General features: G+C 42.4%; 1 long non-coding RNA gene across 1 annotated transcript; it reads left to right on the forward strand.

The window, feature by feature from the left end:
* Positions 1 to 2,266: 2,266 nt before the first annotated feature.
* Positions 2,267 to 25,621, forward strand: LOC116039976. Its single transcript, XR_004102547.2, has 3 exons — positions 2,267 to 2,278; positions 20,972 to 20,979; positions 24,927 to 25,621. It is a non-coding gene; the product is annotated as an uncharacterized LOC116039976 (long non-coding RNA).
* The last annotated feature ends 759 nt before the right edge of the window (positions 25,622 to 26,380 follow it).

A 26,380-nucleotide genomic window follows, 5' to 3' on the forward strand; every position in this document is an offset into this window, starting at 1 on the left:
TGTGTTTTGGATACAAATAAACTGGCCTAAATCAGAAGCTACAAACATTTTCTCTTAAATGTAAATTCAGCTCCCTTCAAGCTGCGCTGAAGACACCCAAAACTGCTGTTCTATGAAGTTCAGTATCTGCTAATTCACTACATGCCGTGCTGTGAATATATTCCTACCATAAGATTATTGCTCTGTGAAAATGCTTCCAAAGCATCCTGTGCTTCCTTACTGCAGCTGTTTCCCCTATAGAGAGGAGACTTCAGTGGAACTGAGGGGATTGGACAAATTTGATCAGCACATGCAATGTAGCTTCTGTATTCTGCAATTCTGTCTCTATCACTCTCAAACAACCCAAGGCAATAACACTGCTGCTGTAGCTTGAAACACACTTAAGAAGATGTCTGTAAAATTGCAGTGGTTTCTGTGTGGGTGGAGGGGTTGGCTGACAGCAAAGTCTACAGAAGTTAATATGTGCAACACCAATACCAGACAGAAGAAACATTAAAAGTAAATTTCGTAATAGTTTACGGTCATTTCGCAAGTCAAAATGTCTGCTGTGAGAAAGGCGTACTGTATGCATGAAATAGCTGTTGAATGGGCACCTTGTATCTCATAACAACAACTCTTCAGACACAAATAAGCCTCTCAGAAGCATTTCCTAGTCTCTAATACAACCCACAGGAGTGTTTAGTGAAGTTTAGTCAGACACGACGCAAAAAGTACCCTTCAACATATGTATGGAACGCGGCGCTTTAAGATGACGTTGTAGTAAGAGCGACAACGGTAACAAGTAGTATGAAAGACCGAAATGCCGTGTAAGGAGGTTGGTTGGGTTGGTGGATGGGTCAAACAACACAGGACTTTCACCCAGGAGACCGGGGATCGTGTCCCGTTCTTGTCCTGCGTGTCACAGAAAGGTACATTTTATAACACCACCCACGATCTTTTCCTAAACCTAACTGTCCCGTTCTTGTGCCGCATGTCTGTCAGTACGTCGCGATCCAGAGCGTCAAAAGTGACGTCAAGAGTCCCGACGCTAAAGCAGACTTTTAGCGTGAATAACAAACGCCAAAGGACGCACTTTCAGCGTGAATAACAAAAGCCAAAGGCACATGACCAAGCGTCCGTATTTTACGTGATGGGAGACTGAGAATGTGTTGAAATACCACCCACAGGAGCGGTTTCCGTCCTCATATCTAAATCAGAGTACGGAAAGGTTGCGGCCGTTAACGTTGTGCAATGGTTAGGTTTCAAAAACAACTTAGTTAGCCTAAGTTTAGAAAAACATTGTGGGTTGGGTTAAAATCAGACGTTACTTCACTTCCGGTAACGCATGTGACGGTGAACCTGACGCAACTCTTTTTGTTCCGTAAAGTTAAAAAAAGTCACTGTATTACTTTTATTTTCAAACAGGACACGAACCCCACTCTCCTGGGTGAAAGTCCTGTTTGTTTGAATCACTTTCTATTATATCTGCACATGCCAAATACTATAAGGAAGACTGTATGGGAAGATAATGGTAATGGAAAAATAAAACATGATCAAGGCTAAAAGACTTATAATAATAAAAAATGTGAACGCTAATTGCATGTCTGTGACGGGCAGCGAACTCCGGTCATATGATCTCCATATCCATACTTTTGCCTCGCTTCATATAGGCCACATTTCTTCCTGTGTTGCCACTCAACTTTGGCATTGGTCGTAAATCATGAGGGGCAGAATCATAGAATAGAGACTAGAATAGTCTTTGTCATTGGACATGCAATGAATGCAGTCCTTTCAGTGCAAAGCATCATTCACCTGTGTACCTCGGGATCCTGGGCTGGTTTGACTAGCCAGCAATCAAAAAGCACCATCTTTTAAGATTAATGGACCAACCTGCTCTACCACCTGAGCTACAGCCAAACTGCTGCATGAAAACCTTCAACAAAAACATGAAAATCACCAAGGTTGGAGTTACAAGGTTCACTTTTGTTTTTTTTATTCCAATGCAAATGGCCTGTGCACTGTGTTGCCAGATCATTTCCACACATAGTGTGTGCCCCATTACAGTTTTTTTTGTCATTCGAATAAAGCTCATAAAATGTTATCGATTGGCACTGCAATATTGTTCACTGCTGAAGTAGTTGTCCAACCTTATTAGGGTGTTTGTGCATTATATGTAACTTTGCTTGCAGGACTGCATCTCTTTTGGCTTAACATAAGAGCTTTGGCTCTGAATGACATGATTGTGCAAATGCTGCCAAAAGTTAAAAAAAAAAAAATAATAAAGGCAAACTATCTTGTAGTTTCATTTGTTTTGGTGACTTTATTTGCATAGATTCATAGTAGTACATGGCCTGCTAATCTGTTATCAATAATATCGCTGTATGCACGCTAAGATGCCCACAGGAAGGGTTACAGTAAAGGCAAGTCAGTAAATGACGCCTACACAGACGCAGAGAAAGCTACTGTAAAATGTTTTTTTCCCAGCTTTGGTGTGCATTGAAACATGAGCAGAGTACAGACTAAAGCCATGATTATTTGATACATTATGCTCCTTGGAGGTCTGAGGGCTCTTATGTCTTGAGTGCTCTTCGCTGGTAATTTAGTAAAGAGGTGGTTAGATATGTAATGTATGGCGGCATCAGGGGGCCTTGCATGACCAGCACCTCAGGGAACTGACGGTCCACTCAACCTCTCCTCCATGTAGGTCACACTTTATTTTCTTCTAGATTGGGCCCCATAATGGTGTTTAGCTGAGGGGGTTAGGGAACAGGAACACTGGCACAAAAGCCCCAAAGAATATGATATGCACTTGGTACACCAAAGCTACTTTTATATGAGGGCAAATATCACAAGCTTAGGTATAAACCAGCGCATCCTTTGAAAATTAAACCAAGAGTACACAGTGTATTTCTTACTGTAAGCTTGTTGAAATGTACATGGGGCCAATTCCAAAAACACGAACACTGCAATAGAATACTAGAAAATGTCTAATTACCCATTGCTACACATGTGTATATATTCTATAAATATGTATAATGTATATTAGCTCTTGTCTGATATTAAATAATACATGATGATGAATACACAATGTCTAATACAGCATGTTTGCAGAGCAGCAGCAGCTTCAGTGCTGTCAGTGATTACACAGGATGCGTTCAGGCACAGTATCAAGTGTTTCATTGTATTTCTTACAATGGAGAACGGTGTCTATTATTCAGGCTTACTTTTGCATTTAGGAATAGACAACTTTAGATCTGTGGGAGTTCCAAGGTGCAAACGTGCAAAGAGTCAGTTTCTCTGTTTCTTCTGGTATGACATTAAGGCTGTGGAAGCAGCAGCAGCAAGCAAAGTAAACATGCAAAGGTTTGAGCAATGCAAACAATGAAGTCCTACATCTACTGAAAGACATGCATATCCATTCCTATTAGAACACATGTAAAGTGAGTGATATTGCGTTGAAAGGACTTGTTTTGATTGATTTGCCCTAGGTGTGATAAGCAAGGTTCCACTCTGAATTAAGTGAAATACATTTTCAGCATTCATGATAGGTAGCAAATTACACACATTGAAATTAGTTGGATCTATCCTTTAAATATTTAGCCTCTGCCTAATGAGTGTGGTTAAGGCTCAATGGGAGCCTTTCTAATGAATACCAAATGAGGCATGTCTCCTCACATCGGCTTCACAACAAGTTTTACTAGAATAATGGGATGTTTGGCTAAACTGGCTCAGTTGAGAGTTTGAAACTATCCTAGACGATGAGCATCGATGCTGTCTCTTAAAAAGAAACCCCATGCGCTGAGAACCTTTGACTGTTTAGTTTGGCTAATTCAGCATCATTCCCGCCCCTCACAACAGAAACGCTAATGATAGAAAAACAGATTCAAATTGAGTTGTTTTTTTTGTTCACTTTGGTCCTGAATCTGTGATAATTTATTTACAGGATAGCCTCTGCAACTTCCAGACCTTCCCTCTAAATTCTGTTTACAAAGAAAATTCTTGCAAGCTGTCTGCTCTTAATATAGTTTCAAACCGACACCATAAAAATAGGAAAAATTACTCATATCCACCGCTGGCAGATCCCGAACATTGTCTGCAGCCTGGCAAGAATAAAGTGTGTGAAATAAATCAAAGTTGCTTTGCATGGATAAAAATACGGCGTTATCTGACTTCTCAGTTGCAGTCTTTGACCTGTGGAATATTTACACTTCAAACGTGTCTACGTTCCAACAGCCGCTATTCTGGTAGGGGTGGGTCCTCTGAGCTCAGGTAAGACCCTTGAAGAAAATAAGGCAGAACTGTTTGGATCATCCATCCTCCCTCTGGATGACTGTACTGCCAAATAGCCTTTCCAAGGTGGGGGAAAGGGGAAACGGAGTGCTCACGGTACATGGAATAGAAAATTAAAGCAGCAGACAGGCCTATTACTTTATCAAACCCAACACTTTCAACTGCTTATTGTAGAACATTGTGAGATTATTTTCATTAATCTAACATGTGCCACACATATTTTTCCTGCAGCGATTTGTCTCAGCAGATCTCTGCACAGGGCATAACCTGCCACTCCCGTTTCGATACGCAGCGCTCGAAACTCTGTGTTCGGGCAAGTAGAATGCCTCATGCAGTTATCCGATCGGGCAAGTGAAAAATGTATGTAAGGTTCGTTCAGCGAGCTAACCCAGTAGCACACAAAAGGCCAGCAATGGCACTCTTTCCGGTCTTACTTTTCACAATAACACTGTTACAACTAAGCAACACTGCGTTTGAGAGTTTCTCACTGGTGCATGAAGCCAAAAAAGTTCAACTTCCTCGTGTAAAATTACCTGGATGATCGCCGCTGCTTTCGCACTATGGGGCCCATAGAGCAAGCCCACACTTTCCAAATGTTATCGGACCGAATGGATCAAATTCTGATAGTGAAACGAGTCTTTTTGCGGGGATTGTGACACTCAAAAACATTTATTATCTCATTGACAGACTGTTTCGTCATGTAAGTCTATGTGTGTAAGTCTTTTTGGGCCCATGGCGTCAGGTGACGGACACGGAAGTTGTAATTCCACTGTTTGGCCACGATGTCAAGTTGGCTCAAAGCCTGGCGTACTTCCTGGGGGCCTGGCTTACCGCCTGTCACTCCACTCCGCAGACGGGGAAACAAGACACAGGACACCCTTCGCTCTTCACTGCTAAACTTTAACTCTCCTCTGCTTCGATCACACTCTCTCTCTTCCGCTCACACAGCATCTTCTTTCACGTTTTCTCTAGTCTATATCCTTGATGTTCCACTTTCGGGATTCCTCAGTTGTGGAAATTCTGCCGGATTTCACTCATTTAGGCCGGATATCTGTTGCCTTGGGCTTCCTTTGTGTTGGCATTTTAAACTCCGGTCGATTTATGAGGACTATGGTTAAGCTTTTCTCAGATCTCTGCAGGGTAAATCCAGACAGCTAACTAGACTATCTGTCCAATCTGAGTTTTCTGTTCCACGACTAAAACAACTTTTGAACGTACACGTTCCACCAAAACAAGTTCCTTCCCGAAGCTATTTTGCAGTGGCGGCGTGGCTTTTCCCGGTTCTTGGTACCGCCCAAGATGATTGTGATTGGTTTAAAGAAATGCCAATAAACCAGAGCACGTTTTTCTCCCATCCCGGAATGCTGTGTGGACTAGCCAGACCCTCCTTAGCAGCGCTGTGGAGGAAGGTCTGGCAAAGCGAGACTACGTTTTCTCTCTTGCTTCATCCCAAACTGTCCCAGCCACATCCTAACCATCATTGGAAGATGAGCTGGTTCAAATATTCAAATATTTTATTCAATTCTGTCCCAAATTCACCTCACCGGCAGTTTTGATTTGTGTCTTTTATTGGTCACACCTGGGGCGTGTGAAGGCCTTCAGTTCGGTGAAAGAGAGAAACTTGAATTTATAAGGTGCACGGTTGTATTTTTCTGTTTAATAACGAAAATGGGTTACAGTATGGGTGTAAGAAGACCAGCTTTCTTGACATTTTGTGAGTTTACATCAGCAATCGCTGGCTGGTTGAAAAATGTACTGGGTACAGCAACCTCCCAAGTGGATACTTGTGTCATTTAATTTCATCAGTCATAAAGTGGTAAAAAAAAAGACAGTCACTCATTTGCCACACTCTAAAAAATAACCGTGTATTATTAGTTGTATTTCTGTTTATTTACATTTCGAATAGCATTATGGGACATTTATCTGTGCTCTGACAACTAACATAGTTATTAACAGAGTTACATAGCTGTTCACAACACCATTATCGTCAATTATTAACCAGCACTTGGGTTAGCTAGAGTCAAAAGCACCAAAAAAAGAGTTGGGGGGAAAAAAATGTGTCAAAACGGTGTAAAAAACTGCTTCAAAATTAATTAAAGAACAGATTTAATTGCAGAAGTATACTAACTGAGCAGCTTTGTATGAGATAATTTTAAATACCAGAAAATGTTCTTAATTTTTACTGTAGCTACACACAAAATTTCTGTTTTTCAATACGGGAAAAAGTCCTGGGAATGGGCTGCCACAACTTTTTCAGTTATTTTTACGGATCTAATGTAGCTGATAAATTATTGCACCAAGTAATTATTGTACATAATTGTCCAAGAATATTGAGATGTGATGTGTAGAAACGTGCTGTGAATCCAGTTTTGACACTAAACGTGTAACACTCAGTGCTCATGATAACATCAAAAGACAAAAACACTGCACTACAGCTGAAAAAGCCAGGAGCCTGAAGCACCTGTTCCTCCAGTAATTGAAGTAATAAGTTAGAACCGTCCCCGCTATGTAATTGCTACTAGTTAATTGTATGTTTTGTATGTTAATAAATTATAATAATTGTCCAAATCCCTGTTTATATTTATTTTTTAATAGGCCTACAGTTTCCATATCAGGCAACTTAAACATCTCGGACACTTGCCCGAAGGAAGCTGAAAAAGCTTAATGTCAAGCCCTGCATAAGTAACAAAGAGATGAGAGTATTAGCAGTCAAATGGCCATCTCAGATGCCATAATGGCTCTCAGAGGAGCCATTATGGGATGGAGAGAGAAACGGCAACAGAGAGGAAGATTGTCATTACTCAACTTGAATTGCAGTTACTGAGGAACATCTATCACACTGACAGAGGGTCAGTCGTCTCAATGTAATTCAAATAGGTGGATAACAGGGGCGAAGTGTTAGCCTATTTGAGACTATCAATGTTAATGAGCTTCACCTCACAAGTGGCTAAATATAAAGAAGCACATTTCAATCTATTCTCCTGAGCTACTTGTTTTCCCTGTGTTCCAGCCCCATGTGGAAAGCCATTTGCTATTAAGTTTTTTTTTTTGTGTGTGTGTGTGCATTATTCTTGGGGACACTAACCGAGATATGTGAAGTATGAGAGTGGTTGTGACGAGAAGTTGGAATCCCAAACCGGCTGTTTAATTTGAATATGAAGCACTCTGACTGCCCTTAAAATGCACCATAAAGCTCATTTCTAATCATTAATTCAGTCGATATGGATGTGTCACATTCTATCTTTTGAAAAAAAGTTCTGCCAAATTGCAAAGCAATGAATGTAAAAGTATGTCATGGTGTTATTTACCAAGCGATTGACCTGCATTGCCGTAGAACGGCTGAGAAAAAATCCCAACCTTATTCACTGAACTGATGGAAATGTAACACTTTAGCAGACCTCCCAACCTACATTTGATTTGAGAAACTCTTGACTTGTGCTTAAAACCAACATCTTTTCATGAACTGAAAGCTGTTGTACGCACTTCAAAATTATTATGGAATTTTTGCCCAGCGAAAATTTTTTGCACAATGGATTTTTTGCTAGCCTGGCTCCGCCCTCCTACGTACTTCCACTCAATTTTCATTTTCCTTCAGTACGTTGTCTGGGTTTGCGGTATAGTCTTGGGTTTTCTCCGGCCAATCTTTACCTGTCCAATCAGCGAACAGAGGGAGTAGCTGAGAACAATGACACTGAGCTTGTGCGCTAGTTTGAGTTGTAGTTCCGTAATTGCGGCAGAGAAAGATGCGAGCGAAGCCATTCGGTCCGTTGTGGCAATGCTGCCGAATATCCAGAAGTTAAAGACCGAGCGAGAACAGTCTTTGCTGAGTTTTGTTGGTGGCTATGATGTTGTGGCCCTCCTCCCCACGGGGTTCAGGAAAAGTTTGATTTTCCAGCTCGCTCCGTTAGTGGTGAAGGAGTTGGCGTTAGCTAACGTTAGCGATTGGTTCTGGCAGATCCAGAGTGGCTCTGGGCAGATCCAATAGTTTTAAACTTCAACAGAGTACCCGCCTTCAAGGAAGTTAACACTTGTTAATGGAGAGTGGCCAGAGTCTATCTACAAATGAAATGTATGAGAGTCTGGTAGGACCAGGCTAATTCTTTGCCCAGCGATGCAAAAAATCCCATAATAATTTTAACAAGTTTATTGTAATTTAAGTGGTCTTGAATCGGTGGATGCGATATTCACACCCACTTCAGCCTGTGTTTGGTCAGTTGTGCAGAGGTGAAAGCTGCCAGGGTTTGAACTTCTCTCTCGACACAAATATATCTGCTACTTTTCATGTAAACAACCGAGTGCAACACTGTAATTGTCTGTCAGAAAATGAGTGCCCTCATCTACACCCTCTCTGAGTGTTTCCTGTCTCAGAAGTTTGCAACAGCACCAGCGCACAGCATAAACATAAAAAAAACTGGGCAGAGGTTAAAGGAACACGCCGACTTATTGGGACTTTAGCTTATTCACCGTAACCCCCAGAGTTAGATAAGTCCATACATACCCTTCTCATTTCCGTGCGTGTCGTAAATCTGTTTGACGCACCCACCGCTAGCCTGGTTAACACAGATCCTGAAGGTAATTGGTTCCAACTAGCCTATTGCTCCCAATAAGTGACAAAATAACGGCAACATGTTCCTATTTACATGTTGTGATTTGTATAGTCACAGCGTGTACTAATAACAAGGTCACATGAGACACAGCCATCTTCTAACCGTATATAAACTGGGAACTATATTCTCAGAAAAGCGAAGCATTTCTACTCTCTGTCCGGTGCTTCTCGTGTGCTGCAAGCATATCACTCCGCCCAAGTAGCAGAAGTAGCAGTGCTTCGCCTTTCTGAGAATATAGTTCCCAGTTTATATACGGTTAGAAGATAGCTGTGTCTCATGTGACCTTGTTATTAGTACACACTGTGACTATACAAATCACAACATGTAAATAGGAACATGTTGGCGTTATTTTGTCACTTATTCGGAGCAGTAGGCTAGTTGGAACCTGTTACCTTCAGGATCTGTGCTAGGCTAAGCTACCGGTGGAGCCGTCTGACAGAGTTACAACACACACGGAGATGAGAAGGGTATGTATGGACTTATCTAACTCTGGGGGTTACGGTGAATAAGCTAAAGTCCCAATAAGTTGCCGTGTTCCTTTTAATGAGCCTGCATAAGAACTGTCTCCAAAGGTGAAACAATGTAATCTCATGGGAGTCCAGCTTCCCAGCAGGAATTTAAATCATACAGTGATTTACTTTCCTTGTCAAGCGGCTTTTAGTCTAATGTGGCTCCTTGGTGCTTAATTTTGGAGATCCATAAGCCTCCAGGTCCTTTCTCTGCAACACCCGAGGGACTACTTCTAACTCTAATGGATGTAGTCGCAAAAAAAAGACTGCTGCAGATCCGGGGTTACCGTCGATGAGTATATCCCTGTAAGTAGCACAGTAGTCTGCAGCAGGTACAGAAATCCCCACATCAATAACAAACCCCAAGACAGACAGGAGGTGGCATGTTTTTGTTTTAAAAATCTGCACTATCATTGCACTGGCGGCGAGAACAAAAGTTTGGCTTTGGATAGATTTTTGTCAGGGCCGCTCCTTAGGGACTATAGGCAAAATCTTTCATCCATTCACCAGGGAGGCACCCATATCAAGACAGGAGAAAGCTCTCAGGGGAAACTAGAAACAAAGGAGAAGGGGGATCTTGAAATTGTAGTCAACGCTGTCCAAATTCAGGCGAGTGAACAACCACCTTTCAAATCAAAAGTTGGTGCATCTTTGCCAGCTGTATGCCTTTGCATTGGTTCATGTCTGTGTTTGAGTGCCTGTTTATAATGTATGCATGTGGGAGGTAAATCCTCCTTGATACCGAATGGATTTGAAAGCGTTGAAGAACCTTGAATGCCACTCCTCCCTCATCCGCAGAGCAGACGATCCTTGACATTTTTACATCACTAACATTAAAGTCATCATCATCAGAACAAAATGTCAAAGTGGGAAAAGCAGCAATCCCTGTAAGACATGTAACCTTTTTGCTGTGCGTGCTAAGTGTTCCCCGCCGAGCCTTTTTTTCCTCTGCAGCCACTCAGTCACAGAGGCCCAGTCTTGCAAATTTTCCTGACATTTATTAAACGCGATTAGGTGGGATTTTTGACATTCGTGCCAAACTTACCTCTAAATCACATTATGCACAACACGGTAAACAAGCTTCAGTGTTAGACCTGGAGATCAGCGTAGGAAAAGAACTCTGGTGCATTTTGATGTATACATTTTGCCTGATTTGTTTGTTTTTTTTGCAGGTAGAGTGACAATAAAGCATGATCAGTCCCTTTTCTCACGTTACGGTGGCCTACAGTAAACAAGTGTGATCTCTCTGAGCTCCACACCTAACGCTGCTGATCTGGAAGTCAAAGAGACAACGATATCAAAGACCTACAAGAACTGGGGTGCACCACAGCTTTAAACTTAAAAAGAATTCATAGGCATAAAGTTCAAAGTCAGTGCTGGAAATTTTTTTTTATTTTTTTTTCTGCTCCTCTGTGGGATCCCAACTTTACCCTGCTATAGTTGAGATTCCTATATTTAGACTGCTGCTGCCATTACTACTCAAGGCATGCATATAGGTTTTTTCTCTTTTGTCCCAATTCAAACTGAATCAAAATAAATCCGACTGAGCCGTCAAATGAGCACAATCCCTTTAGAGCAAAGCGATGTCAGCTCCATCCCTCCGCACACAGGATCGCTAATGACAGATGAATAAAGAAATGCATGAAAAAAAATAAAGTCATGAGTGCAGGTGATGACAGGTTTCCCGTTTTGTTTTACACGCAAGACTAGAAGAGTGTCTCAGCGTGGAGACAAAAGCTTAATTGGCATCCAGATGTGTATTGGTATTGATAGAGACTGCACGTAGGCCTCGGCTGCACAGATCAATGCGCTCCCAGATGGACTAATTAGGATTGGCTTTGTATCCACATACTTGTATAGAAAACAGATTCATCCAGAATGGGACAGAAGTTATAGAAGGGTATTACGTGACTCTTTGTCATGCAGTAAGTCAGTCACAGGTAAAATACTTATTTTCATAACAATCAAGTATCAAAAACTGAGGAGGACACGCTGTTGGATGCTGTCCTCCTCCTCCTACTCTTTCTTCAATGCCTAACGAATCTATCTCTTTCTCTCCCAGTGACCCTGTCTTTCTGCTTGAGCAGCACTGGTTGAAGCCTGAAAATATTGTAAACAAATTAATAACATAACTAATTACACTGGTCGGACTGTTCAGCTCTGTTTCAGACTGATACCTCCGGTTCAGGCTGGTCCTCATCCTCAACACGTGCCTTTTTCAGTCGCGGAAAATACTTTTCAATACTCATCTGGATTGAAGCAGCAAACATTCAGTGTAAGAGTAAAAAAATGACATAACATTTATTTATAATACGTTTATTTGATTCACAGCTGCTACATATTATAATAATAATAATAATAATAATAATAAATTGAATTTATATAGCGCTTTTCACGAACTCAAAGTCGCTTATATATATATATAGTAGGACCCCACAACTTTAAAGGGCTGTTTGAGGGTTAAGACTTGGTTTTAGGATCAGGGTTAGAATTAGGGTAAGGGTTAAGGTTAGGCATTTAGTTGTGATGGTTAATATGTGGCGGCCGGTGTTTATTGTGTGGCGCACCGCCACAAATTAGTGTATGTGTGGGAAACACTGATGCTTTTCAGTTAAGTGCTGCAATGTTCAGTTGCTGCATACTATACTGAAAAAGTCCCTGTTGACTTTTGGTTTCAAACGGGACACAAGCACCGGTCTACCCGTTGAAAGTCCTGTTTGTTTTAAAGATTATTTTTTGGGGCATTTTCGGCCTTTATTTTTGACAGGACAGATGAAGACTTGAAAGGGGAGAGAGAGGGGGAATGACATGCAGCAAAGGGCCACAGGTCGGAGTCGAACCCGTGGCCGCTGCATCGAGGAGTAAACCTCTACACATGGGCGCCTGCTCTACCAACTGAGCTATCTGGGCGCCCAAAGTTCTGTTTGTTTGACCCATCCACCACCGAAACATTCCTATGGTGAGTGTCGCTCTTTAAAGATCTTTTGTTGTTGTGGCATTTAGGGCCTTTATTTGATAAGATGGCTTAGACACATGGTATGGTCATGAAGGCTGGGTCATGACCTAAAGAACGAGATCCAGGATACAAGCGGCCGAAATGGGTTTCCTCAGGAGGGTGGCTGGCGTCTCCCTTAGAGATAGGGTGAGAAGCTCAGTCATCCGTGAGGAGCTCGGAGTAGAGCCGCGGCTCCTTCGCGTCGAAAGGAGCCAGTTCAGGTGGTTCGGGCATCTGGTAAGGATGCCTCCTGGGCTCCTCCCTAGGGAGGTGTTCCAGGCACGTCCAGCTGGGAGGAGGCCTCGGGGAAGACCCAGGACTAGGTGGAGGGATTATATCTCCAACCTGGCCTGGGAACGCCTCGGGATCCCCCAGTCGGAGCTGGTTAATGTGGCTCGGGAAAGGGAAGTTTGGGGTCCCCTGCTGGAGCTGCTACCCCCGCAACCCATCACCGGATAAGCGTACGAAGACGGAAGATGGAAGAAGCTTAGACACAAAAAGGGAGAGACGGGGAACGTCATGCAGCAAAGGGCCGCAAGTCGAAATTGAACCCGTTGCCGCTGCGGCGTGTACTGAACCTCTGTGTATGGGGCGCACGCAAGGGGGTAACTCTCCAACCATCTAGGGAGGTCCCTGGACATTTTTTTAAAAGAAGTGACAAAAACATCTAATAAAAACGTCAAAACAAGGGGCAAAGACTTTGGAAAAAAATAACTAAGAAAAAGGCCACAAAAACGTCGAAAGAAGTGTCCAAAAAAACATTAAAAAGCAACAAAACTTCACTGGGTGCATGCTCTACCATGTGAGCTGGTAGAGAGTTATTCACACACTTAAAGCTGCAACTCAATATTTGTATTTAAACATGGCTAAAATAGCTATGTGTAATGTGCAAACCGTTGTCAGTCTTAACCCAGAGAGAAATATGAGTCTGCAGATGCCCCTCAGCTCTACACAGCGTTTTAATTTATTCCAGCTCATTGTTTTGGTCTTCTGCATTCAGTGTATGCCCTGATGACCAACACAGGCAGAGAAGACTGATAGCAAGTAAACATGGATGTAACAATTCTGAATTTTAAAATACTTAAAAAAAAATCAGCTTTGCAAATGTTTTATGACTACAGTAGAGAAGCGTTTTGGTAAGTTTAACAGTAATTTCTGGGTTTTTTTTAAACAACAAAAATCCACAGGGCTCCTTTTAAAGCAACATAAGTTCAAGGGCGTAACTTTGGGTTTTAACATTGGGGGTTTAGAGCTCCATTTTAAAGCACAATTTAAATTTTGAGCATACCAAACACTTCCTTTCCTGCATTTTGATGAGTTTTTCTGCAATTATTCAGCCTTTTCTCATTAACCATTTGTTCAAAAAGCTACGAGAAGTTAAGTACTGTAATTCGTAAGCATTCCACGTTTTTTTGTTGTTGCTGGTTGCACCACATTGACAGCTGTATAAGAACGCGGCTGGCCACAGAGGGAGTTGGTCGGAGTGGATGGGTGGGTGTAAAAACACAGGACTTTCACACCAGGGAGCGGAGTTCTCTTCCTGGGGAAAATATAGACTTCCACCCAGGAAATGCGTGTTCCTTTGGAGTATTTTAATCCAAACCACTATTTTTTTTTTCGTTTTGGTGCCTAATCTTTACTTTTATCGCGGCAAAACGCTTATATTCAGTGGACTAAAGTTAACCACAATATCCGCCGAAACGAGTGGCAGCTCGCTGTGCGCTCTACCCGGCTCAAAGTCACCCATTTTCGGCTAAACACATCTACTAACTGCCGCTGATACAGTCGAGCTGTGACGGAGGTCCGTAGCCAGCATCGCGGAGCTCTCTAGCGGCTTAAACAACTAGCAACTGCCGCTCAGTGTCATGGAGCTCGTAGCCAGCCGGCGTCACATGACCAGCCGGCGGTGTCCTAATTTCGTAGGATGTCATACATTTTGGTGTGCATACATACTGTATTATATCATGTTTGTGAAAATGCGTTGAACAATTTGTGCCTTTTCTGCATCAAGTTATGGTGCATATGTCTTTATTTATGTAGCAAGCAAATTATTATAGGTTTTTGGGGCGGTTGCACTGGTCAGTTTTGATTATTTTAAATTACACCGATGAGTTCACATTTTTCAATTTACAAGTGTCATCTTGTGCCTGTGCAAAAAAGGACTAAATCAATGATGTAGATGAAGTGTCAGCTGAGACCATGTTTCACATCCTGTCTTCTACCAGCAGTCACTAGTTTCTTTTAACAATGGCCGTGACCATTCCATAAGCTTACTCAAATTGTTTTAGTTGCCTAAACTTACAAACCTCAACCAGCTGGCAGACGATGCTATATGAATTGTTCATGTAATGGTCATATGGATCGTTTTTAAAGGCACACCGACAAAGTTCCTATTTTATCATTTAGGTACAGTATATGACGACTTGTTAAAGTAACTTCTGTATGTGTCGGTGCATAAATTAAATTACTCCAAATGGCCCCACAGCCCTATGTTCCCACAGCCCAATGGCCCCACAGTCCTATGTTCCCACAGCCCAATGGCCCCACAGCCCTATGTTCCCACAGCCCAATGGCCCCACAGCCCTATGTTCCCACAGCCCAATGGCCCCACAGTCCTATGTTCCCACAGCCCAATGACCCCACAGCCCTATGTTCCCACAGCCCAATGGCCCCACAGCCCTATGTTCCCACAGCCCAATGGCCCCACAGTCCTATGTTCCCACAGCCCAATGGCCCCACAGTCCTATGTTCCCACACCCCATTGGCCCCACAGCCCTATGTTCCCACAGCCCAATGGCCCCACAGTCCTATGTTCCCACAGCCCAATGGCCCCACAGTCCTATGTTCCCACAGCCCAATGGCCCCACAGCCCTATGTTCCCACAGCCCAATGGTCCCACAGCCCTATGTTCCCACATTTCTAATAATGTTTTTTTCACTGAAAGTTAGGCCCTATGTTAGGGTTAGGGTTACATTCCATCTGTAGTCCATTGCTACTGGATAATAGGTTGGGTGTAATTGGCTACCAAATTGGGAGAAATTGTTTTTTTTTTTTTTCAGACTTAGACTGTACATTAAATGACTATATTATGTTTAAATCCTTCAAAATCCTCATGCCTAAAGTGATTACAAAACAACAAGTAATGATTTTTATTTGCACATAAATACAAAACCAGACTCGTGGCCACACATTCTCCTCAACAGTATCTCTTTCAGTCAACACAGCATGTGACGACATTGTTGTTTACTTTCAGAACATGCCCGCCTCCAAGCAGTGTCAGTGTGTATCCTATATATAAAATACGCTTGATTTTTTTTTTTCCTGTTCGCCGCAGAGAGAACCCACACAGCCCCATGAATATATTCCATTTGATATTCTCTGTGCTGCTTGATCTTGATCCTCTGCCTGTTTTCCTGTGCCATGAATATATTACAAGGGTACAAAAGAAAATAATTTTATTTGGGGGCTTATTTGGCTGCATGGCAAGGGAGGGGAGGATAAGGAAGGCCACGGTATTATCAAACAGTACTTTTCATAAGTAGTTTTCTGGGAAAAAAGTGAAAGTAGGACACAGTTTTCTCATTTTGTCCCAAAGCTGGCAGCTGTGACAGTAGTTACCAGTAGTCATCAAGCCACTGGCAACTATACTAATATATTGTACATAACATTCTGGCACATTCTCACAGCTATTTGCACACCGCCAACTCCCACAGGAAGAAGGTATCGTCTTTGATTGCATGTTCGGGAGGAGGTGTATTTGTGTCAACATTTCATTTAAGCTCCCACGTGTCAATTCAGAAACATCTCAAACACAGAAACATATTATGTAAAATAGAGTTTTCCCCATTCCTGCCCACAGCTTTACGCTAATCCTATCAACGGGAGTGTGACAGAGGATGTTTTCACAGTGACTGAGACCATCTTCACACAGAGGCTGGGTACAGTAGCTCGGAGGGACACTAAGGAGTTACTCATTGCGTTTACATTCAATTCAATTCAATTTAATTTATAGTATCAAATCATAAGAGTTATCTCGAGACACTTTACAGATAGAGTAGGTCTAGACCACACTCTATAATTTACAAAGCCCCAACAATTCCAATAGTTCCCCCAAGAGCAAGCATTAGCAGTGGCTATTGCGACAGTGGCGAGGAAAAACTCCCTTTTAGGAAGAAACCTCGGCAGACCCAGACTCTTGGTGGGCGGTGTCTGACGGTTGGGGTTATGACGGTACGGGATGTAGCGTGGCACAGCAGAGCATGGGTGGACGCGGCAGGACGCAGCAGGACGTAGCCGGACATTGCAGGGAATCGCATAGCGTAGCAGGGTGTAGCAGGTCCATAGCGACAGCTGCGCCCAAGACCCAGATCTTGGTGTCACCCTAATCCGAGGCGATGTTCTGGGCGAAGAAGAAACATAAGGACTCCGGGGAGTAAACTCCCCAGAGCTAGGTTAGTAACAAGCACTTCTGGGACAGGATGTGCATAAAAGGAAACAAAAGAAAAGAGCGTGTCATAAGAAGGAAGAAACTTCCTCGGCAGTCTAGAATTATAATAGCATAACTAGGAGAGGCACTATATTATTGATTATACGATAGGTAAATATGATGACTGTGAAGAGAAGCAGAGAAAAGCAGGGGTGCTGTGTCTGGAGCTATACACCCTGCCCCTGCACAGCAGTAACTGGGGTACGGTCTTACCCCGGATAATTGAATAACTGGGTTAGGCCAGTTCTCCCTGCATGAGCGGGGAAAAATGGGAAGAATAACGGGCGTAACTCTACCTCCGGTGCAGGAGGAGGCACTCTGCCAACGCACAACTGGCTTTTTTATTCGGTTGACCTATGTCAAAATTACACCGATCGGCCACTAAATTAGTCAAATGTAACAATTTAATGTTTCATTTACACATTCTTGTCACAGCATAGGAACACACAGTGCTCTCGCCAGAAGACTGACAACTTGTTTGGCTCATTATATCTGTAACAAGTGTCGCCCAGTGTCGGGTGGAATTAGCATGCTACCTTCGTTAGCTAACTAACGTTAACCAGCGGCTGCAGTAGGGGCTGCTCGGTCCCTCCACTTTTTTGCCGAAATAGCGTTGACAGCCCGGAGATGGACAATGTTTTTAGTCATCTCCCGGTGTCTGCTGCTGCCTCAGCGGGGAGTAAAACAGATGGACCTTAGCCGCAGCCTCTTTGCTGCCAATGCCCCGAATTGGGCAACGCGACTCACAGCCAAGGGGGTAAGCCAGCTTCCACAAAGCGTACCTCCTATTGCGCCATTTTGATGCTACTTAGCACTCACCCGCCGATTGTGTCATAACCACGTGACTTACTGTCGCATAGAGTACAATACAGGAGAAGCTCGCAGGCTGTTTCGACTTACATTAGCTGTTTAAGTTGAATTACTAATGTTAACTAGCATTTTAGTTAGCAGTAATTAGCCTGTGCCTATGTTATCTCCTTACATATACCTACGCTCTCCGTCTCTGCAAGATTGGGAATGATTGAGATTTCTTTTGGCACAGCTACCAGAAGACTTACAACTTTCAGATAGGTTGCTCACGTCACATCTACGTCTTCAAGCTCAGTTGGAGGCTGCGCAGTAATGCTCAGCCCTCACTGGAAAAGTGCTTCTAATATACTTCACTGGTCTCCGTTGAAAACAACGGCGTCACTTTGTCCATGTATTAACTTTCTATGCTCACAGCGCTGAAGGATTATTTCCGGTTCAAAAGCCACTCCAGCGGAGTCCGGAGGCCCACTTTTTTTCCTACTATGGCCACGCCAAGACCCGCCCTTCAATAGCAGCTCAATTGGTTGGGGTTAGGCATTGACCTCGAGTGATTAAGGTTGGGATAGCCGATTGGTCAGGGGATAGGACCTGTACAAATCGGGTTACGTTACCTTGTGTAAGCATGGACGCCTGGCCAATAGTAGTGTGTGAATGCTATTGAAGGGCGGGTCTTGGCGTGGCCATATGGGTAGTTGGAGCATGTGCAGACGCTTAAACCGATCATACTCCGGTTAAGGTGTATACATGCAGGAATACCCCGATTACTGACTACTGGCGAGTTTCAAGTAAACGTACCGTTTGTGTTGTTTTTTCGGCAGCTGCGGACTGTACGTGTTGGAATCCTCTACAGGGAAATACAGTCACACTTTACACAGCTTAACGTAAGCTGTCAGCATGTTAACCATTGTTTTTTTATTTTATTTATTTAACCTTTATTTAACCAGGAAAAATCCCATTGAGATTAAAATCCTCTTTTTCAAGGGAGTCCTGGCCAAGAAGCAGCAAAAAAGTTATAAACATACAATACGATTACATATACATTATGAAAAACAATTACAAAGGATCGACTCAAGTGCTCTCAATCTGGACTTAAAAGCGTTCAATGAAAGTAATTCAGTCAATTTCCAGTCTTTTTGCAACATGTTCCATGTGTGGGGGGCTGAGTGAACAAAAGCCCTTTTTCCCAGTTCTGTACGGGCAAGTGGAACAGCGAGCAACAAAAGATCATTCGAACGCAAACAGTGAGAGCCAACACTCCTCCGTGAGATTAAATTACAGATGTAGGAAGGCAAAAGACCAAGCATGGCCTTATAAATGAAAGTATACCAGTGACCCAGCCTCCTGGAGGACAAAGAAGGCCATCCCACTCGAGAATACAGTTCACAGTGATGGGTCAAGACCTTGCAATTAGTAATGAACCGCAGAGAAGCATGATATGCAATATCAATCTTGTGGAGACATTTAGCAGAAGCATTCATGTACAACTCCATAGTCTAAAATAGATAAAAATGTTGCATTAACAAAGCGCTTTTTTGCCTCCAAAAGAAAAACAGAATTTATTTCGAAAGAAAAAGCCCAATTTTAGGTTAAGCATTTTCACAAGATTGTCTATATGGGGCTTAAAAGTCAGGGAGTCATTAAACAAAATACCAAGGTACTTGTAGGTGTGAACCATCTCTATGACATTTCCCTCAAGAGTGGACACAAAGGGGATAGGTTGAGGGACCTTCTTATTCTAATCCTATTTATCGTGTTTAATCCAGCTACTAGCTAACGGTAACATAGCGTCCCATGCAGCGATGCTTCTGGAATGAGGCACCGAAATTTCCGTTCTTATTCGGTCTTGTTACTACTGCTTACGTCGGAACCAGTGCCACCTACTGACACCGCGTTTCGGTACCCAACCCTAAACAGACAACATAAACAACAAACTAACAAACAGAAACTAAAGAGACAAATTATATGAATTGCCAAGTGGGTCATGAGAAGTTCCCATGTGGGCGGATTGGAAAAACTATAAAGTAACTTCCTCACTCTAAAACATAATCTGCTGAGAATAAAGTCAGGGATTGATGGTATCACTTGGCACAATTTCACGTCACTCCACAGACAGCTGAAGAAAACCATTCCCTAAAAATCTGTTACAACTCTTGCATTACAGATTAGATGTATCTCTACTTCTTTAACAAGCGACCAGGAAATCTTTTCGGAAACATTGTCTCAGAATTAGACAAATATGTTTGATAGCCAGTCTTTGTTGTTTCGTTTTTCTGCATGCTTTATGAATGCTCCTCCATCAGGGCTATCGCTCTTGCACTGTCTTCAAATTAGCATGTGACCCAGAGATGCATATTCAGGTTCATCATTATGATTTGCCAATAAAGCAGTCACCATGGTTACAACTCTGCAGCAGCTAGTGGCTATTCATCTTGTTGGCAATTTAACCCCTTGTTTAGCAGAGGGCTTTCTGAGCGCAATCCATCACTGTTACAGTACAGATGACACCGTGACGTGATTTCTCATCAATATCATACATGAGAACTGCTGAGCCATTAAAGGAGATACCACAGCAGAAGGGGTGGGGGGGGTGGATGTTGCGAGGAGGAGAGGAAGAGTCTTTATCTTTAAAAAAAAGGCTCCATTTCAGGCGTTGATAACATGCTTTTGATTTTCAGAACTCGGGGCCAACAAATCCTGCAAAGCTCCTCTATCTTAAAAAAAAATCACAATAGTCTTAACTTCCATTTTTTTTTTAAACTGTCGGTTTAATATAGAACTAATCCTGTCAGTCTGTGTAGTCACTAAATTATCTTTTGTCTCGTATACATTTTCATTTTTCCTCATTTGGGCTTACTTTCTGAGATATGAAGGGTTTTTGTTTTTCCTTCAAGCAATGTGAAATAAGTCGGACACTTTTTATCTTCTCACGCTCTCGACTCTCTTTTTATCTGTCATCACCTGTCATTACCACTGTCGAAGAGGAGCGGCACATAGTCCTAATTTTAGCGTCGGTACATGTGTGGTCGCTTTGGTTAAAAGATTGTGTTTTGTAGCTAATGTATAGGGTCACATCCATTTGACCTACGGAGTTTCCTGAGCAAAAGTGTGGCTCTTCATTCAAGCTTTATTTTCAAAATAACATTTCTTAATGTTCTAACATATAGTTGACCTTTTTCTGATGCATGCTTTTCAGTTAAGTGCTGCAATGTTCAGTTGATGCATACTTAGGGCCTGTATTTGATAGAACAGCTTAGACACGAAAGGGGAGAGAAAGGGGAAAAGACATACAGCAAAGTGCCGCAGGTCGAAATTGAACCCGTTGCTGCTGCGGTGAGGACTGAGCCTCTGTATACGGGGCGCATGCAAGGGGGTAACTTTGGGTTCAACATTGGGGGTGTTGAGATCTCCCAACTATCTAGGGAGGACCCAGGACATGTCTGCATATATTTTAAACCTACATTGTGTAATTTTTTTGGTTTATTCTTAGCAAAACCCCTTTGTTCTTTCACAAATGTGTGCTCATTCATATGTAATTACTTCCACCAACTAATCAAAGTATTCTTGTAAGCGTAGAATCTGTCTTTCAGAATCATTCAGAATACATATGACCGACTCGCTCGAATGACGACAGGCATGTAGCACCTCCATCTTTAAAATACATTAGCCAAAGAGGGACGTACCTCCGCATTTCGGCTTCTTACACCTAATGGCACCGTGACAAATGCAAGGGGGAGATTACTCGCCAGGGAAGCGAAAAAGAGAAAACGACAACGCGACAGGCAAAGCAACAAGACCAAAGTTAATATTGGAGTGGCTAGAACAGCTGCGTGTAAATGATGGAGAGAGCTAATTTTGGGTTCGGCCACCGTAGGAGGAAGGGCTAGAAAGAAATATTCAGTTGGTTGTCATATACAATTTCACCGCTAGATGGGAGAAATTCTTACACAATGTAGCTTTAAACAAGCGACAAAAACATCGAAAAAAAATGTCGAAAGGCGACAAATGTCGGAAAAAGCGACAAAGACTTAGCAAAGACTTGGAGAAAAAACTAAGAAAAAGGTGACAAAACCGTCGGGGAAAAAAAAAGTCGCCTATGGGCGCATGCTCTACCATGTGAGCTTCCCAGGCACCCCAGAGTTTCGCTCTTTTTATGAAATTATAATGTATAAGGTCACATCCATTTAATAGCTATATAAATAAGTTTTACTTACTTACTCACTTACTTACTTACTGTCGCTGTTCAAACTATGTTGTCTTACAATGCCGCGGTCGAGCAGTTGCTCTGACTGGATGGCTGATCCAGCTCACCTATAGATGATACCGACCTACTGGCACTAGGAGGTAAAGTAGGGCCATACTGCCTCATATCTATTGTAGTGATAAACAACTGATAACGCCCATTCAATCGGCTGATAACATTTAAAGCCGTTGCTGAAACTTGAGTTGAGGAATTTGTTGAACTACAGAGACTTTTTTTTAATCAATCAGTTTTATTATTTGAAATCTTACGAGGTACAATTTCAGTGAAATGTAATCCCATCAGCTGCTCCTACTTGTGCATAATTCATCATGAAGCAGAATGTGGCCGTCTGATCGGCACAGAGAAGGAGAGTCATGCGGTTGAATGGCACCAGCACTCCAGGATCCAGCCAAGTCTCTGTAGTAACTGTCACGTTTTCCACTTTTGACAGGAAACTGGTTACCATATGGCACAATAACTGACTCAACAATCCATTGACTTTGCAAATGCAATAATGATCTTTGTCGTGGCTCTGTAAGAAACTCATTTGTCTGTTTTTTTTTTTTTTTTTTTCTTTCAGTATGCCAGCTGGCAAAGTTACTGATGAAGCAGAGAAGGAGGAGGCCTGACAGCTCAGCTGGTATCAGTGTTTTTGTTAAAAGTGCAATGCAAGTGCAGAAAGACACACATTCAGTGCTGCTTCTGCCTCTGTTGGGACATCCAGTCATCACGACGGCATCTCTGTTTCTCTTTGTCTTGACAGTCTTGTCAATAACTCATAAACACACTATAGAGACTTTTCTAGCAGATATGAAGGTCTTGCTTGCGTTTTGTGACTTCCATCCAGATACATTTTAAACACATCACAAGTTCTGAAAGTGATGCCGGCAAATATTCACAACACATACTTTTGGAATAAATTAATACACATCACAAATGATCACACATTGCCTAATTACACAACACACTAATCTAACCCATTGGTGCCAAACACATTCTGCTGTTAATATAATGACTGTTTTGCCCCCCAACACTTCTACGAAGTGACCTGAATACTGAGGCTTTCATTAATGCAGCGTTGTGTCACACACAGAACTGAGAAAATAAATGTGACCTCAAAAGGAGACTTATTCAATCTTTATGCAAATTATGATTAAGGAAATTAGATGAGCTTTCAGTGAAATCTATGCGAACATGCTCGTAGACACAAATACTCCACTCACATTTAATCACACAATGACATCAACCACAGGCAATTGCTGAAAATCTCCAAACAGATTTATCACATCTCACATCACGTTTACAAAAATATTAATTTCAAAATGCAATGTTTTTTACTGTTAAAAAGCTTTACTGTAAATTTCCCACCATTAAACTTTTCTGTCTAAGACCTTACAGTAAGTGTGAGCTGCAAAGTGAAATCTTCAGCACCTCATCCAGCCGAGTTAGAAATAATTTAATCTCCTTGTCTGAGGCTGTTATTCATTTTCCTCTCTCATGTCAATCAATACGCTGTATTTCAAAGCTTCCATCCCTGTCTTGATTTAATCTTAAATTGCACAGCGCCACATCTTCTCGGTGAGTAGAATCAGTACTGGGAATTTCTAACAAATATTGGACAGCAGTTGCCAGTGAGGACCGATGTGATTATGACTTTAAACTTGTTTATCCTTTTTAAGAATTTAGAAGTCACCACACACACACTCTCTTGTCTGACCTGTATTGTACTGTATGGCAGACAGTGTCTGCACATTAGAGCTTAATCCATCCATCCATCTTCTTCCGCTTATCCGTCAGCGAGCGCCTGGTGGCTGGGTTTGCCCCCAGCCCGGCCGGGCACAGCCCGAAAAAGCGAGCTCAATGCAAAACGGAATTTGAAGGAGATCATAAGACTGTTTGAAAGGTAATATCAACTACTTTTTAATGTTACATGCACCTAACCAATATTCTATGTTCGACTTTTTACCCAAAGAAAAACCTGTTTACAGTATTAATTTAAAGGTGCACTCCAACAGTCTTCCACTAGCCCTGATGATTGTCTGAAATTGCGAAACTTTTTTTGTCCAAAATGTGCGCCGCTCGTTACACTTGCACCGCGACTCCAGAAATATTTAGTACATTTTGGTTGCCCACTTTTTGTCTTTAGCAGGCCAGTGACAGAAAGTAAGGGTGCAGGAAAAACAAGCGGGGAAATGGAGGTAAAATAAAGGGGTAACCAAACCAAATAACACATAAACACCTTAATATGGCTAATGACTGGCCAGCCAATCGACTTGCAAACTAAACAAGCAAGAAAAGTGCAGACAAAACACAAAAATCCAGAAACAGTCCCGGTGTAAAAACTATTATTGTTATTAGCCGTCAGTTATCTTTAGTATGTGTTCATATAGGACCTCATAGCTTATAGTAAGAACTGATAAGAAAGTCAACGCATTCTCATGAACGGGTTCGTATGATATTGTACGAAAAGTTATGCACACTAAAACGTAAGATATATTAAAACTAGGAGACCGCCAGCAGGTCATGTGACATCGGCTACAGAGCGACAGTTGCTAGCTGTTTAAGCCGCTGCTACGTTGCTCCGTCACAGCTCGTCGTACCAGCGGCAGTTGGTAGATGTGTTAAGCCGCTACAGAGCTCTGCGACACCAGCTACAGTGCTCAGCCAGGTCAGCGATAGTTGGTGGTTCAGTTACCCGAAAATAGGTGACTGTGAGCCGGGTACAGAGCACTGCAAGCTGCCGGTCATTTTGATTAAGTTTAGGCAAGGAAAAGTGAGTGTTATGTGGCAACAAAAGTTAAGTTTAGGCACCGAAACGAATTGTTAAGTTTAGGAAAAAGATTGTGGTTTGTATTAAAACACTTCCAAGGAACATGCATTTCCTCTGGGAAAGTCTTTTGTTTTCCACGGGAAGCGAACTCCACTCCCTGGCTTGAAAGTCCTGTGCGTTAACCCCCACCTATCACCCCGACCCCCTCGCTATGCGGCCAGCCGCGTTTTTAAACGGCAGCAGTCAATGTGGTGCGCCCAGCAAAAAACAACTTGGAAATCATATGAGTTACAGTGCTTATCTTTTCGTAGCTTTGCGAAACGTATGGTTCATGAGAACAGCCTGAGAAAGTAGGTATTCAGGGCCTTAAAATACAAAAGCAAAGCATACTGTGAGATATAACATTCAAATCCAGAGTCAGATGAAGATTGCAGCCCATCCATCCTCATGTCATACCACTCTGTCAACCGCTCAAGTGTGAAAGTGGTTATCACCAATAATGTGCCTATGTGTGTTGACAATTCACAAGATGTTCCTTTGATGGAAATGAAAGGCTGACTGATCTGAAATAATAACTAGCCTTCTGCAGGAATGCTGCAGATTGATGGTGCTGATATCAGTGTGCCATGGAGTGGAAAAGCAAATTATGACTCAGCATATTGGGTGAAATTGGGGAATCTGCACCTGAACATGATTACTGTATAATGACAGGACCACAGTTGGAAAGGAGATACAGTTGTTAGCATTCCTGTTAACAACTTTGTCTTCACGTGTTAACAGCTTCACTCTTATGTGCTCCTGAAAAATTTCTTCTGTTATCTGTGGCATGGATTTAACTACGCTACAACCAGGGTTCTCCTCATCTTTAAGTCCTGTTGCATTAACGTGTCTTGGATTCATGATAGAAGAACATAGAGATTGTGTCTGCACTTATCTGTGGGAAGTGGTAAAAACAAATTGGCAAAACGGCCCGGACAGTAAAATAGGATCTGTTTATGTGAACTACAGGGCCCTTGAATTATTTACTTCACTGCCAGAGAACAATTTGACTCATTTATCTACTCCAAGAGGACCTAAACAACAGAATATGTTGCTGATGTCGAAAAAAAAAAAAATCTATTTTTATGCGCAACTTCTATAATTTGTTGTTCTGTGATGATGTTCTAGGGATGACAGTGTCCCTCTGTTGGTTGGTCCACCACTTTGGTCCTGACTGAAATACCTAAAAACTGTTTAATGGATTGCAATGAAATTTGGTTAAATGCCTGGGAACTGGGCATTTTATTATCTAAAGCAGAGGTCTTCAACAGGGGGACTGCGACCCCTTGGGGGTCCTTAAAATCACTGCAGGTGTGCTGCCAGATTTTTGTTTTGAAATTTTTTTTACCCCCAAAATTAAAATATGCCTGCAAATATACATTAACACGAATCCAACATTTAAGAAAAAACAACAACCTCAACAACATTGGTGAGATACTTACTAGCCTATAGGTAAGGTAGCCCCTATGGTAGTCTTGCATTGCCAGACCTTCCTCAACAGCGCTGCGGAGGAGGGTCTGGCTAGTCCACGCAGCATTCCGGGATGGGAGAAAAACGTGCTCTGGTTTATTGGCATTTCTTTAAACCAATCACAATCGTCATGGGCGGCGCTAAGCACCGAACGGAGCCCCGGTGCCACTGCAAAATAGCCTCGG

Source organism: Sander lucioperca, chromosome 23 (genome assembly GCF_008315115.2).
Source record: "Sander lucioperca isolate FBNREF2018 chromosome 23, SLUC_FBN_1.2, whole genome shotgun sequence".
NCBI lineage: Eukaryota > Metazoa > Chordata > Actinopteri > Perciformes > Percidae > Sander > Sander lucioperca.